Source organism: Magnolia sinica, chromosome 1 (genome assembly GCF_029962835.1).
Source record: "Magnolia sinica isolate HGM2019 chromosome 1, MsV1, whole genome shotgun sequence".
NCBI classification, from domain to species: Eukaryota; Viridiplantae; Streptophyta; class Magnoliopsida; order Magnoliales; family Magnoliaceae; genus Magnolia; species Magnolia sinica.
In genome coordinates this window covers 136,653,758-136,669,530 of record NC_080573.1, presented here as the reverse complement: position 1 = coordinate 136,669,530, position 15,773 = coordinate 136,653,758, and positions in this window count along the sequence as shown.

Genomic DNA, 15,773 nt, shown 5'->3' with positions numbered 1-15,773 from the left:
TCCAACCTTGGATCTGCTTATTCTTTGTATCATGCCCTAAAATGATATATCAAAATGTACGGACGGTGTGAATACAAAACATACATCATGGTGGAGCCCACATAACTTGGTGACGTCACTTCAGTGGCGAGTCCCGTTACTCAACCTGTCAGTAGCTAATCCGCGCCCCTTGGCAAAACGAGTAGGAATTCGAGTTGTCACTTCCGTGGTCCACACGCGGATTGCTGACCGGTACGCGAATTGCCTTTGCCGCCGCCCAAGTTAATTACCGTGGTTGGAAGATCTTCTGGGTTGATAAATACAATCCGTTTATAAATTTCTCAACAAAAGATTGAAATAGGACGGGAATTTAAAAATAGGTTGTATTCAAAACTCAGGTGAGCCACACCTAATAAAATTGCTGGGAACCACAAAATCACCCATGTACAAAACAATCAATACAAATCAAGCAAAGTACCCGTGATTACACAATTACATTTAAACAAAAACAATTCAAATTTTAGGATAAAAAACACTTGTGGGAAAAAAAACCACAACACATATCAACAAGTAATATACTATGAAAGTAGAAGTTATAAGAGATAAATTGTTACTGATTTGAACAGACCTTAAATACATTTCACAAGCCTTAACTATGCCCTTGAACTCTTAGAAACGAATTAAAAAGTCCTATAATACCTCTTTTATTTTCAAATCTCAATTATAACTGATATATAAAGTATTACAACCAGAATAGAGAACAAATTTCATGCTTAAACAATTTTGCGCAAGCTCGATGGTACCTTTAATGGCATCAACAACCCATTGAGGACCTCGATGACATTGAGTAGCAACATCAAAATGTTTCAACAACCAAAATAAATTTTTCGAATTTTTCCAATAGTATTGACCTTTGCTCAATGGCATCGAGTGGTCTGTCAACGCTTGTTATTGACAGATTTAAGACATCAACAACAAAAATAAGATAGGAATCATTTTTAAAAAATCCGACGGATTCAAATTATAATGAGCCACACTACATGAAGGATTGAATGGCCATTGTTGAAAACTCTTCGAGCTCATATAAATATTTTATCATAATGATACTTATTTCTATAGTTTATTTGATTCATAATTTCCATGCGGGTTTTAGCATGAACATTTATATTCTTACTGTTTCATGTGGTGTGGCCAATTTTGAATATGTTTGACTTAAAACTCCTGTCATGTTCTATCTTCAGAGAGTACTGGGTAGAGTAGATTTGTCACATACATCTCTATGGCCCCCACATAGATTTAGAACACAATAACGAGACACAGGCATTTACTAGTGATGAGTATGCAGGTTACTGTTGTACTCGAGCACAAGAAGTTGAGGTAGTTGAAACCTATGCGGAGTCCATAGAGACGACTGTCACAAATCCACTTTCCCACCAATTTTGCAAGATCATAGTTAGAAATGAGTCTAAAAATCAAGTTAGATCTAAAACTTACATGAACCACCCCGCATTAAACCATGGGAACGGAAATGTCTACATTCAGAAGCTTCTTGGAGTTGACCATATGCTTATATGCTATCCAAACTATTATAGGGTTATTATCACTCAGATAAACGGTGGGCACAAATATCATTTTGATACAAAACTTATGTGACCCTGCAAAGTTTCAAACAGTGGGCGTTTAAATCTCCGTTGCTTTGTGCGGTGTGGCCCACATAAGTTTTAGATCAGCTTGATTTTTAAATTCATGTCCTATTGTGGTCTTGAAAAACTGATAGACAAAGTGAATTTGTCATAAGCATCGATATGGGGCTCACACAACTTTTGGCTACAGGAAATGCAAATGGCTTACCACACCCAACCACCAAGAGTTCTTGCATTTGAGAGTTAGGTGGGGACCACTGTAATATTTCTTAGCAATTCATCCCGTTCATCCATTTTGCAAGCTCATATTAAGACACGGATTAAAATTAGGCAAATGCAAAACTCAAGTGGGCCAAAAGACAGGAAACAATGGAGATTGAACACCCACCGTTAAAACAACCGTGGGCCCATAAGTTTCGTATTGAGCTAGAATTTTTTAGTTTTTAGTTCATTCTTGCAGGAATGACCTTATGAATAGTTTAGATGGCACATAAACATTAAGGCAAAGGTTTCAACGGTGGGCATTTCTCCACCTACTTTTTCCCTGTGGTGTGGTGCATTTGGGTTTTGGATCCACCTCATTTCTTGGCTCATGTCCTTACATGTGTCGGGAAAAATGGATGGACAAGGTGGATTTCTCACAAACATCACAGTGGGCCCCAACTAACTTTAGACAGTAGGAACTATGGTAGGTGTCACAGGCAATTGTCCTTATTGACCCGACGTTGTATGATTTTAATTGGGCCACATGTTGTTGTTAGAGATAGACCCAGCCTAGTGTGTACTCAACCAAACTCAGCTGAACAACTTTCAAACATAAGCAATCTCTGATAGTGGTATGTGGCCCAATCAAATCCGACCTATTGGCTAGCCGAGTCACCGCACAATCCATTTCCAATGGGTCATACAGCATGGTGTCTAGCAGCCAAAGTCAATTTCTTACACCACTCGTCCCACCAATATCTTTAGTGGCACAATGTGGTTAAAGCTCTATAGGGCCCATTGTGCTAATCGTGAGGTTTCAATGGTGGACACCATCCTCCCCAGTATTTCTTATGATGGTCTACTTTGCCTTTAGATCTAACTCAAAATTAGGGTGCCCTAAAATGAGCTACACTGCGCAGATAAAACATATACAGCATAGCGCCCCTGTAAAGCTTGAGCCATGTCATGCCACTAGGAATATCCTGGTAGCAACCCGCTTTCATTTGTGGATGGTGGAATATCCTTTAGGGGTTGTTGGTTTTTTATGAAATGCATCAAAGTAAAAGTTTTTAAAAGTTTAGTCTTAATTATTAATGATATAGGTCGCATCCTAGTTCATAAACAAATATGAACCATTCATCACAAGTCATGCTTCCATGTAATGAATTGATCAATATGTTGCTGCCTATTTCCTGCTAACTTAGGAAGTCTCTGTCAGATCTATTATTCGAGGTGTGTCAGAATGAGAAACTTCATTAGAAACTCTGATAAGTGTTAATATCTAACTCGAGTCATCCGAGGAGTGAACCACACGCATGATGAAGAGCATGTACACAATCAGATAGGAGATGAAAAGATGAGACATCCACCTCCTCCTCCTCCTCTCTCTCTCTCTCTCTCTCTCTCTCTCTCTCTCTCTCTCTCCACCACTCTCTCTCTCTCCATATAACTCTCACATGTTTGGGCATCCAAGTTGGGCTTGGAGGCTTATCACTTTTTATCTCTCACAGATAAATCTTAGATTGGAGGAACTTGGGGTTTCAAGAAAAGCACCCTCCAGATTCATGTGTATCATACTGTAAAGTAGACATGTTTACCTTCGTAATTTACGTACCACAACCATCTAAATCCTTCTACTAGCCGTGGTCACCAACCGACAACCATCCTGTGTCATCCATAAGTTGTGGTTCAATAAATCTTAGCCATTATATGTCCATCACACATGGTTTTAAATAAATCTATCATTAAAAATCAAAAATAATAGTTGAAAACCTATCATTAACCAATCTGAACCCATGAAAGTATTAACCAGGTTTTTAAACATTTAATGAATAATCCAAATTCTAAGATCGACGTACACACTAATGTCCCAGGCGAACCAAATGGATCCCATTTTGGATTGTGTGAACTTTGTTGACCATGATGAAACATCTCAACTACACTCGCTTTTTAGGTGGCCTGGTAAAGCAAGCCAAAGAAGTATCAATCCGAACTATCCATCAACACTTCCTTGCATCATAGGATTTGATGAAATTAGTACAATTGTATCTCCTACTCCGAGCATGGGAGCATCCCTTGACCAGCATTTGCAAGTGATCCCGTCAATGTGAATAATTAGAGCCTCGTCCACATTCATGCATTCATGTGGGATAAGGCAAAGGTACACCAACAGTCTAACACCAAGTCAGGCCCAATGATGGAGACTATTCATCTTTATAATAAGTCAGCCCCCATGAGTAAGATGACCAATCATAGCAGTACAAATGCACTCAAGCACTTGCATGGTTATGGCTAAGGCACTAAAGATCCATGGATCACAACTCTATTTAGCCAACATGTCCAGTCTCAGAGCACCCAAGGACAACAAACCTATAACGATCAAATATGTACCACGTACAAAAATTAGGATAATGAACGAATAGTCATATAATGTAGGTCAATGAGCAATGAAACATTTGTTTTCAAAGGCACTACCCTAATAGTGAGTGTTGCAAGCTATGTGCTCTCACTTATACACACAAATTGCCTGAAGTGCATGCCTTCACAAACATCCCTTAAGTAGAACATGGACCCAGCTCTATTAGAGCCAATGCCCTGAAAAACCAAATGTAAGCCACAATCCACTGGTCATGTAAGTACGACTAGGGCGATCTCAATCATAGATCGTGATGACCATGAGTCCTTCATGGACAACCTGGTGATCCTTAATGTGTATTGTTACCTTAAATCTATATTATGGGTTGTTAAGGAGTGATTCCTCTAATAGTCCTTAAGAATCTGAGATTGGATATAACGATCCCTAACTAGAGAGAGTCATGGTTCATAAATCTCGGTATCTTGTTAAACCATGACTGTCACAGGTGCATACTGGTGGACATTAATTCAAGAGATATATGATTGTCTCGGATGGATAGTCGCCATCATCGAGAGTTGACTAAGTGTCAGTTTATGCCTTGCCATTACCCTGCATAGGAGTGAGGGTGAGCCATGAACAAAGAATCTAGGTTCAAATCTCTAGTCACTCACATTAGTGGATCGAGATCAAGTCAAGGTCCGAGGCCCCATCAGCCTAAATAGTGCTTGTGAGATCGAGACTCGATGATAGACTTGAGGATGTATAAGGGTTACAATCTTAACTATTCGTCTTTAACGCTTCTTATGAGGTTCATGCAAGAGTCGATAAAGTGGATGTAGCTGGTACTTCCATGATGAATCGTTGATTCTTGCACGGGCCAATAAGGGATCTACTTATTTACATAGCAACATGTTTATGGTTTTGATCTTAATTGATCATGGATTTATCAAGTGGTTTTTCGTTGCCACTTAAAATATTCTAAACAAGTTTTCAACCATTAAAGTTTTATTTTAACTGTTTACATATTTGTTATCATTCATAATGATAACCTAATGATGCATATCTGATGGTCAAATTTTAACTAGTGTGGAATGCGAACATTAGTGGATGGACATGACAGTGGAGGGATTGAATCATTAATATATGCATGGTGATATAAATTGATGCACTTCCCTTATGGTAAGTTATAAAGAAGTGCACATGGTGACGGAGCACCATACTCGATGCATCTGAAACCCTGGATTCCTTCTTTATATAGATTTTATCCCATAGGAGAGGAAAGATAAGCCTTGGATATCCCCCGCTCAGGACTTTTGAGAGGAAGATGGTAAGAGATTCAAAGAAATACATAATGCGAGAGAGAGATAGAGAGAGAGTGTGTGTGTGTTGCTTCCACATCTTCATCCTATTCTCATTCCCCAATCACCCTTGAATGTGCGGTTCACTTGGGTAAATAACATACTTTTCCCTTAACAACTACTAGAGGAAATTGTTTGCTTCATTTGAACTCTCTAGTACTAAGATAGACCGAGGAGAGACCTCTTAGGTTAGAGGTGTCGGGGTTAATTCTTAGATTAGTAAGTTCTTCCATTTGTTGTAACGTTGTTTATCATTATAGATTAATTGTCGCTTTGTGTCATGTTTTTTTCCTACAAAAATTTTTCATGTAAAACTTTGTGTTCTCCTGCATGTTTGATTTATTTGATCTCTTATTGTTTGATTCTAACTAGGAGTTGCCTTCGGTCATCCCCCCAACAAGTGGTATCAAAGCGACTATCGAGGTTTTAAGTTTTTTTAATATGAAGGCATGTCGTCCAATGGGTCTAATATTAAGTATGAAACAGAGAAGTTCAGTTGAAAAAATAACTTTGAACTACAGAAGTTAAGATGGGAGGCCTCCTAATTCAACAAGTATTGTAACACGGTCTCCTTGGTAAAGCGAAGCATCCTGCATTAGTGACCGATAAAGAGTGGGATGAACTATATGAGAGGGTTATAACCTCGATACAATTGTGTTTAGTGCACAACATTCTATATAATGTCCTGAATCAAAAGACCGCCGCAGGAGTATAGATGAAACTGAATAGTTTGTACATGAAAAAATTCATGAGTAACCGTATGTATCTTAAGAAGCAATTATATAATATTAAGATGACAAATAGGTCTGACATTAATGAACACATGAGCACTATCTATAATTACTCTTTCAAGCGTGGCTCTCAGTTCCACTATGACTCTAGTATGTGATGTTTCATCTGACTTTATTTATGGTCATCACCTCAGATGAAAAAGAAGCATGTTGTATTACCATTGGGGGACTGAATTCTTCTACACCGCTTGCCATTTTACTTGGCTAAGCTAGTCTGGCCTGAAAACTATAAGGTAAAGTAAATGCCATATTGCAATGAAACACCACGGGTGGCAATGTCCCAAACGCAATTCCTTCATTTGAACATTTCCCCCTAGTGTTTTTTACATCCATTTTCACATCAAAGTCTTCAGCATGCTTAACGCTTTTGTTAGCCATAAAGTCAACCGATACGTTTGTTGGTGAGACAACTTGCAGTGCTTCAACAGTTATTACTAATTCATTTACCAACATTCATCCCCTATGAAAGCATTCATCGCTGAGATAATTTGATAAATTATCATAGTCATCTTTATCTTTTGGGATGACTGACCGACCAAGTTGGCCGAAAACATTAGAATCTCAGTCACATAACACAAGAGACATGACTACTCCAGCCGTGTTTACATTTACTATTTCTTAATATACATGAATTCTCCTTTAACACCTCATACTTTTCAATACTCGAGTGTTACCATGAAGACCTAACCAAACATAAACACAATATGATTAATGCAAACATTCACATGCTTTAGCCTAAATTTGATCATTGGGAGAGATTTGCAACCATAAATCAATCCATCCGTTTGTTGAGTTCCAAGATGGACCGTCAATTGTTAATATCAGACCCTAAATTGCTAGATCCACCATTCATTGAGCCCACAACCCTGATGAGGTGAATTGTCATCTAATCGAATGATCTAGTCAATTGACTATAGATATAAATATCAAAACTTTACTAAAGAGGATTAGGGGGCCGTTAGATGTGTTATTGGTCAAAGTTGAGAGGAATATGGTCGTCAGATTGACAGAAATTCCTAAATAAGACACAAGATTTAAAAGTATGGCCACCTGAGCTACAGATCTGCCCCATCCTTAGTCTAATGCCCTATCATGAACGGTGAGGGTCAATTAACTGAGTAAATCTAACATAAACATCACAATGGACCCCACATTTGTTGCGTGTGAATATCTTGTGTGTGCACCAGATCTCCAGCACGGTCAAACGAGCATTGACCCAGGCTCACACTAAAAAGGAGAGGTTTTCTCCTCCTTTCCTGCCCGATGGGCGTTTAAATGAACAATGTCCACTCGCCTGATTAAAGGCCCACCGTCACATGCTTTAACCTAAATCTAATCATTGGGAGAGATTTGCAACCACAAATCAATCCATCCATTTGTTGAGTTCCAAGATGGACCGTCAATCGTCAATATCAGACCCTAGATTGCCAGATCCACCATTCATCGGGCCCACAACCTGATGAGGTGAATTGTCATCTAATCGAATAATCTAGTCATTTGACTATAGAGATAAATGTCAAAACTTCACTAAAGAGGATTAGGGGCCGTTAGATGTGCTGTTGGTCAAAGTTGAGAGGAATATGGTCGTCAGATCGACTAAAATCCCTAAATAAGACACAAGATTTAAAAGTATGGCCACCTGAGCTACAAATCTGCCCCATCCTTGGTCTAATGCCCTATCATGAATGGTGGAGGCCAATTAACTGAGTAAATCTATCACAAACATCACAATCGACCCCACATTTGTTGCGTGTGAACATCTTGTGTGTGCACTAGATCTGCAGCACAGTTAAATGAGCACTGACCCAGGCTTACCCTAAAAAGGAGAGGTTTTCTCCTCCTTTCCTGCCCGATGGGCGTTTAAATGGACAATGTCCACTTGCCTGATCAAAGGCCCACCATCATCAGCCAAACGAAAAATTCGGACGTCCGTCATATTGGGCAGGTCGGTCCGACCCAACCCTACCATTTTTCACATATTGTTACATGTGTTCATGCACACAATTTTTGGCCCAAACAAGACTTGCGTGTGACCATTTTTTCAAAAATGAAAATCATGCTTCCTCTACTGCCAGCTATTGCGATCCACACGAGGATTCCTCCTCCAATCCCAACCCTTCATTTGGACAAATCCCAACCCTCCATTCAGCGCTCGAGTTAGGGCTTCCAAATAAAAGAAGCCCTAGCTAGGGTCGTGTCTCCATTCCTTGCAGCTGCTCGAGAAAACTAGTCGTTTCCTTCAAAGCACGAACCCACCATAAAAAACTTCCCTGAAGCTTTGAAATATCATCCCTTCGAGCTCTCACAGGCCTATCTACACCACCCAACAGGTCCTGCTCAAAGAAATAAGTAGCGGGTGAGATTTCACCATTGTTGGCCATCGTCTTCTTCATCAAGTCAACGTGATTTGAGTCGCATGGTGGGGGTTGAGTCCAAAATCGCCTGGTCGAACAGAGAGTGAAAAAAAGATAGAAGAAAGGGAGAAAGAGCAAAGAAGAAGAGGATATACAGGTATAAAGAGAGATCGAGTTGGAGTAAGAGGTGCGAGTCGCTACATCGAGCCCATACTGGGATCCATTGAGTCTGACTCAATCCATGTGTGATCGAGTTTTCATGGTCTTTGTCCAACTTTCTCTCCACCTATAGTTGAGAAAAAGAGAGGTAGTGGAGATAAGAGAAGAGAATAGAGGAAAGGGAACTCAAGAACTTGAGTCGACTTGCTACAGAGTCACTGGCTGTTCGTGACTCACGATGGCAACTCACCGCTGAGTTAGGGTAGGTTTGGGGCAAGCATAGTTCAGTCTAAGTCATCCCAAAGAGAAAGGAAGAAGAGGAGCAGCTGAAGATGGGTCCGGGCTATACTGGGCTGATGTGTTGAGTTTAGGCTGTCTCCCCAATTGTCGAGTTTGAGTCCAGGTCGAGCCAATGAGGTTGAGTTGGGTTTGGGTTTGGGTATGGTCTAGGTCAGATAGGAGTTCCTACAAGGGCGGAGAGAGAGAGAGAGAGAGAGAGAGAGAGAGAGAGAGAGAGAGTATAATGGAAGGAGAAGATGAAAGGAGTTACGGGCTTTTAGGTCCTAATTGAGTTGAACCGGTTCTAACCCTTACATAACCAAGTTAGTAAGTTACTGACTCAGTTCTGAGTGTATTTTGGTTTGGGTCTGGATCTACAAACTAAACAATTAGTGGGGTGTTTCTCTCTCAAACTCAATAGACCTATGTTGTGATTGTCAGGTCGATCTGGGTTGAGAAGCATTAGGTGAGTTGACTCAGTATATTCTTTTACCGATTTTGAAGCAATTTAAATCTAATCTTAGTCATTCATGTAATATCATATTTTCCATCGGGTTTGACCCATGCAGGGATCTAGCTCTGTTGTGTCACTTGGGTTGAGTTTGAGTTACATCAAATAGACTACACCTTAAGGTGATGACTCCCCCTTTAAGTTTTTCACTTAAATTCGTTAATCTTGATATATATAATGTTTTAATTTATTATATTTAGTATCTCATAAGTTACTTGATTGATCTACTTGTCTCGCTATGTGAAGATGCTAATATGTTGCACGATTAACTCCTGTATTGGATAATTGACACGTCTCTTTAAACTTAGTAAGCATAAATGATTTAATTACGACATGTTATCTCAAGTTACAGAACTTGTTAATCAATTAGATGCTTGCTACCTATGATTGCTTGATGATACTTTGGAGGTCTTCGAACTAATGTTTATTTTCACGGATTGAATGGAATTTGTTGTAGACTTGCCATATTGTTGACCATTTGTGCCCTATGCGGAGTTCCACGTGATTTTCGGGTGAAGCCGGAGTTCGTCTGTTGATTTTCTAGTCATTTTACGGAGTTCATATTACTTCCAAGTGACGTTGGAGTTCACGTGTTGATTCTCTCTTCATCTTGTGGAGTTAACTTGTATTTTGATTTCCAAGTAAAGATTACGTTCATTTGTTGATTTTTTATAGTCACCTTGTGGAGTTCACGTACAATGTGATTTTTGGATGAAGAAGGGGTTTGAATGTTGATTTTCTATTCATCTTGCAAAGTTCTCTTATATTGTGATTTACGGGTGAAACTGAAGTTCACATGTTGATTTTCTAGTCACCTTGCAGAGTTCTATATGATTTTCGAGTGAAGCTTAAGTTCATTTATTGATTTTCTAGTCACACTGCGAAGTTTAAATGATTTATGAGTGAAGTTGAAGTTCACTTGTTGATTTTATAATAATCTTGTGGAGTTCACATACGATATAATTTTCGGGTGCAATAAAATGTTGTATGTTGATTATCTAACTATTTGGACATATTCACTCATATTACGATTGCTACTATATTTTTCTAATGGTGAAATTATATTGATTGGTTATATTTCTAAGTATATGATCATGATTTCGAATTGCATTGTTTAATATATCTTTTTATATATCTTACAAACTATATGGATCATGAATAATGAGTATGTAATCTTAGAGAGTATTTCTCACTACGATAGCCATTGACGCTATCAAAATATATCAATTGATGCAGGTGTAGAGCGAGCTAATGCGCGGTTCACTTGGTTGCTGGAATAGATAGTTGTAACATCCCGTCCAACCAGCACAGTATCTTGGGGTGTCCACGTAGGATTTTTCACAGGACCATTCATTTAAACCACTCACGGTGGGGTACTACAAGTTAATTAACCTACGATTAACCCATTAGAATAGACCATATAGGTCATGATAGGACCCGGTGCGGCCCGTCAAGCCAGACGGCTCGTCTACACTTAACAACAGCTCGTATGAGCTATACCGCGACGCGGGAAGGTCAGAAAATTATAAAACTTTAGGGAACCATAGATCTCACTGGGCTTGTGGTCCATCGCGAACCATGAACTCATTGGATACCCAAAAGTTAATTATCCGAGCCATTCCAACAGCACTTATCAACCCACCCAAGGCTTGAGTTGAAATCTGGCAATGTCAAATGAAATGGAGACTTCAGGCTTTTCAGTCGTCGGATTTCTTCTAGATTTACGGTGAAGGTCTAGTGTGTTGTCCTACACCCGTCCACAAAATCTGGGACCCGATCGTGGCGCAGTAACCATTGATCACAAATCGAACCCGTGTGACCAAACTCCATATTCGATCGTTCTCAAATTTTACATGGCCCTTCATCGGGCCATGGACCACCTGTCCTATAAGTTTCATTGCCGGGGGGCCACCAAAATTGCCTCAACAACCGAAATAGTCCCCACAGGGCCATTTGAAAATTGGAACTGTATGATCAAACCTCACCTTCGTTGATCTGTTTGCCCCCAAACTTTGCATGACCCCTTATCAGGTCATGAGGCACCTACTCACCAAATTTGGTGGCCTAGGGGGTGTTGGGTCCACCCTAAAGTCAATAAGGAGTCCTAAAGGGCCATTATGGGAATTCATTGAAACTTAAGGCCACTTGGCCCAACTCTAGGAAATAAAGCCCTACCCTTATCTCACAACTCTCACCACAACTACCATTACCAAGGAAGTAAAAAGAGAGTTAGAAAGTAAGGAGAGAAGAAAGAGAGAGTGAAGGAGAGCTAAGGTGGACCTTAGATCGAGGTGGGGCCTAAGGGAATCGACCCTTTCAACTCTCTATCCTTTCTCCAAGGGAAACTCTAGACCTTAACCTCAACAATCGTCCGTGGGTCGTATAGGTAAGATCCTTCACCCCTTCTTCTTGAAAATCCATGTATTAAGAAGAGATTGTCATGAAATTCTAACATACAAGAGCTTGTTCTAGGGATTCCGGCTGATCGACCCAAAAGCCCTCATTCATATGTTGTTTTCCGAACCTCCAATGATCCATAGGTGCGGACTATTATCCTTAGGTGGCCTAACACCAATTATAGTATGCGTTTAATGATTTTGTGTGTTGGGATGTTGTGTTAGAGAATTTAGAGAGAACTTAGGAATTGTATGTTGTTGGAATTGCATGTATTTGCATGTTTAGTTCTCAAGGTTATGTTAATCTTGCCTCTCACATGATATTATGTATGGATGATTCATTGCTTATGCTTGCTTGATCCTTTTCCCTCATATGTGGTGTTTCATTGTGAGTATGATTTATTCCCCTTGTGCATATGATTTCTTAAGATGGAAGAAGTGCTTAACTTCCTCACAAACCCATACCCTCACATGCACTTCGTTTCTTGATAATGTTTGCTTGCTTATCGGAGTATCCATTGTGTATGGTTGAGATGCATGAGTATATGATATTGTTATACTAGCTAATAACTTGGATAGTTGGCATGTTATGGATCATCCTCACCCTCTTGGGTTGGTCAGGACCATGAGGAGTGGCGGTAGTCCCATCGGTAGGACTATGCTATGGCTAGACCTGTGGTTTTGGGCGGGTGTGTACCGGTGGCAGTAGTTCGACTACGTGGGTCTCTCGCGCCCGATGTCACTCATCTCACGCTCCCCTGACTCGTGCGGTCTTGCCTACTTATTGACCAACCTTATTTACTAACCCTGTTTGCTCACCTCTGTATGGAACCTGGAACAATCTACAACCGTTTTAGCCTATCGATATCTACATTGAAACTGGTCCATCGCCTCATGAGCTGAGCATGGTGGAATGGGACACTGTCCGAGCTGTCGGCCTACGCTGGGGTGTCGTGCTTCCCCGTAGTGACCGCAAGCGATCCCTTTCTCTCGGCACTCCTCATGTGCTTGAAGTAGGGGATGAGGAACCCGACAGAATCAAGGACTGTGGGGTCTCGGTCTCACACGTTGGAGGGTCTTGGCCTCGCAACCAGCTAAGGGCATTGATACGTGGGGTTTATTAGATTCTCCAACCTGCTGGATGAACAAACTTAACTAAGAACTCGGCTAATACCATCGCATGACATCGCACTAGCTAGGGTGGCAACTCGGCAGTCGAGGTCGCTCTGAGGGAGTGTTGTCATATGTGATCATTAGATTGAGTTGCTCGAGGGAGTGTTGTGGAGAGGGTACGCATCATATCATTTATCATACATGCGCATTAATAAGATTAGCTAGGTGTTTATGATTGACTATTTTTCATTAAGTTCATATTATAATTGATGCATGTTATAACTTGAGACTAATAGTACCCACTGAGTTGATCACTTACTCTCACTCTGGGATGGTGTTTTAAAACATCAACCAGAGCTGTTCATAGATATAGGTGACTCAAGATATGAGGAGCCTAGCGAGGCGAGCTTCGAGGAGGAGGACGAGCTGTCCTACTTCCAGTTGATGGACGGCTCTCTGTCAGCTAGAGAGGCGGGATTGGATCACTGAGTGTGGGCTCAGCCTTATTCTTTTGGACATACTATTCTTTTGTGATTTTGTTGGGTGACGCCATGTGCAACCCTTTATTTCTTTTAGACATGTACATGTGTATATATTTGCGCTAGTTCTCTTTCATTTCAATCGGCTGGTGTGTTTATGCTTCATGTTCCAAGAACTCCAGGCTGCACATTTAAACCTAATTGACTATAGATTAACGAAAATCGGTTATAAGTGATACTCGGGAACTCGGGAGTCGAGTGTATGCGCGGCCCCCGAATTTTTAGGGTATTACAATAGTGCAGTCGAGGAGCTAGACGAGGTCCTAGTGGGACACATCGAGCTTCATCATTCGTCGATAAATTTTCATTTCATATTAGTATACTTGTTGAGGGTCAAATATTGCATATTATCCCTCATTTATATATTGCTTTTATGAATATGATAATGCTTAATGTTCTATTTTACTCATGTTTGTGTTGCAAGGTGAATTTAAGAGCTTTGATTAAAAGGATACTAAAAGCATAGATTTGATGCTCAATAATCATTAAGGCAAGGGATGGATCTTAGGAGACCAAGATTAAAGAATTCACATGCCAAAAATTCAAGAAAACAAAGTGAGGAATGAAGAGAATCATAGATTTGAAGTGAAAAAAAATCCTGAAATTGTCTTGAAAAAACATATTCTATTTTAGCATGAAGTATATTTTGAAAAATTGCATAGAGTAAAGTCTATTTTAACAAACTGCATAAATTTGAGACGGTTTTTATAGTATTCCAACTACGTACGAAAGTTGAAGTTCCACAATTATAAATAGGACTCTCTAAGATATTCCTATGTATCTTTTAGGGTTTAAGGAGTAGAGCAAAAGGGTGGAGGAGTTATCGCCAAAAGTTTTTCTTTTTCTTCATTAGTTGTTTTCATGCTTTCTTCTAGAGTTTTTAATTCAATCATGTCTATGGTTGGCTAAACCTCTTAGCTAGGGCTAAGAGATGAAGCTTGTAGCGTGATGAGATGTTTCTATTACTTTGATTCATGTTTATGTTGAACTCCATGGATTCTAATTTGATATTTAAGGAATACTTTCAGTTTTTAATGATTTATTGTGACTAAAATTACAGTAAATCTACAATAGCTTTCTGTATCTTCTTTTCCTGATTTGAGATTGTGAAATTAGTAAGTCCTGTTGTTCACCATCGCCTCTTAGGCTTGGTAGGGTGATGAAATCCTTTATAATTTTCACAATTCTCTTGCTTTGAAATTATGAGATTGGTAAATTTTGTTGTTTGCTATTGTCCCATGGGCATTGTTTGGTGATGGAATCCCTGCCAATTATCATAGTTCTCCTTCATTGAGAATTAGGTCAATGGAAGTTCAGATTTAATTTTATTGATATATTTTCCAATTGAATACGATAGGATGCCAATTTTTAATTGTGTTACTTGAATCAAGCAAGAGAGCTCCCTGATCACTACAAGTGGATCCTTGGCACCCTAGTTCCCACATTTAAATTCTTAGTTTTAATTACTTAATTCATGATTATTATCTCAATCACTTCAGAATTAGTTTTACATCTTCTTTTAGTTCTACTTCTAGTTAATTTCAGAAACGTATAAGTTTCAGTCTCTGTGGATTCGACTTTGGTCTTACCGAGATTATTACTACATCACAACCCTACACTTGGGGTTGTGAACAATACTTTCGGTATCTGAGTTGTATGAGTCATATATGGCCACTACATTTGGATTTGTGATTATAAAATAAATTTTTTTAACTTAATGCATTATTTACTTTGTTAATTTTTGTTACTAACTCTGATTGATGACAAGACTGTTTAAATTTATACTTGAATTTTAAAGGTGGAGGCTTAAGTTTTCAGGAAACAAGTGGTATACTCGGGTTTTAAAAACCGGGGTGTTACATCTCCAGAATGGTTGCGGTCGGACTACTTCTGACCGAAGTGGGTCTGTGACCCTTTCTAATTCTCTTCTCATAACAGCTTGATGTCTCTTCCATTGGCGTTTTTGAGTTCGAGCCAATGCCACCCACTTTCGTACTCCTCCCTGAGTTGTTGGAGGCTTAACCATTCTTTGGTTAGGTACCCCACCTCGTAAGTAGTGAGTAGGGGTCATTCGTTGTGCTCGATACTGAC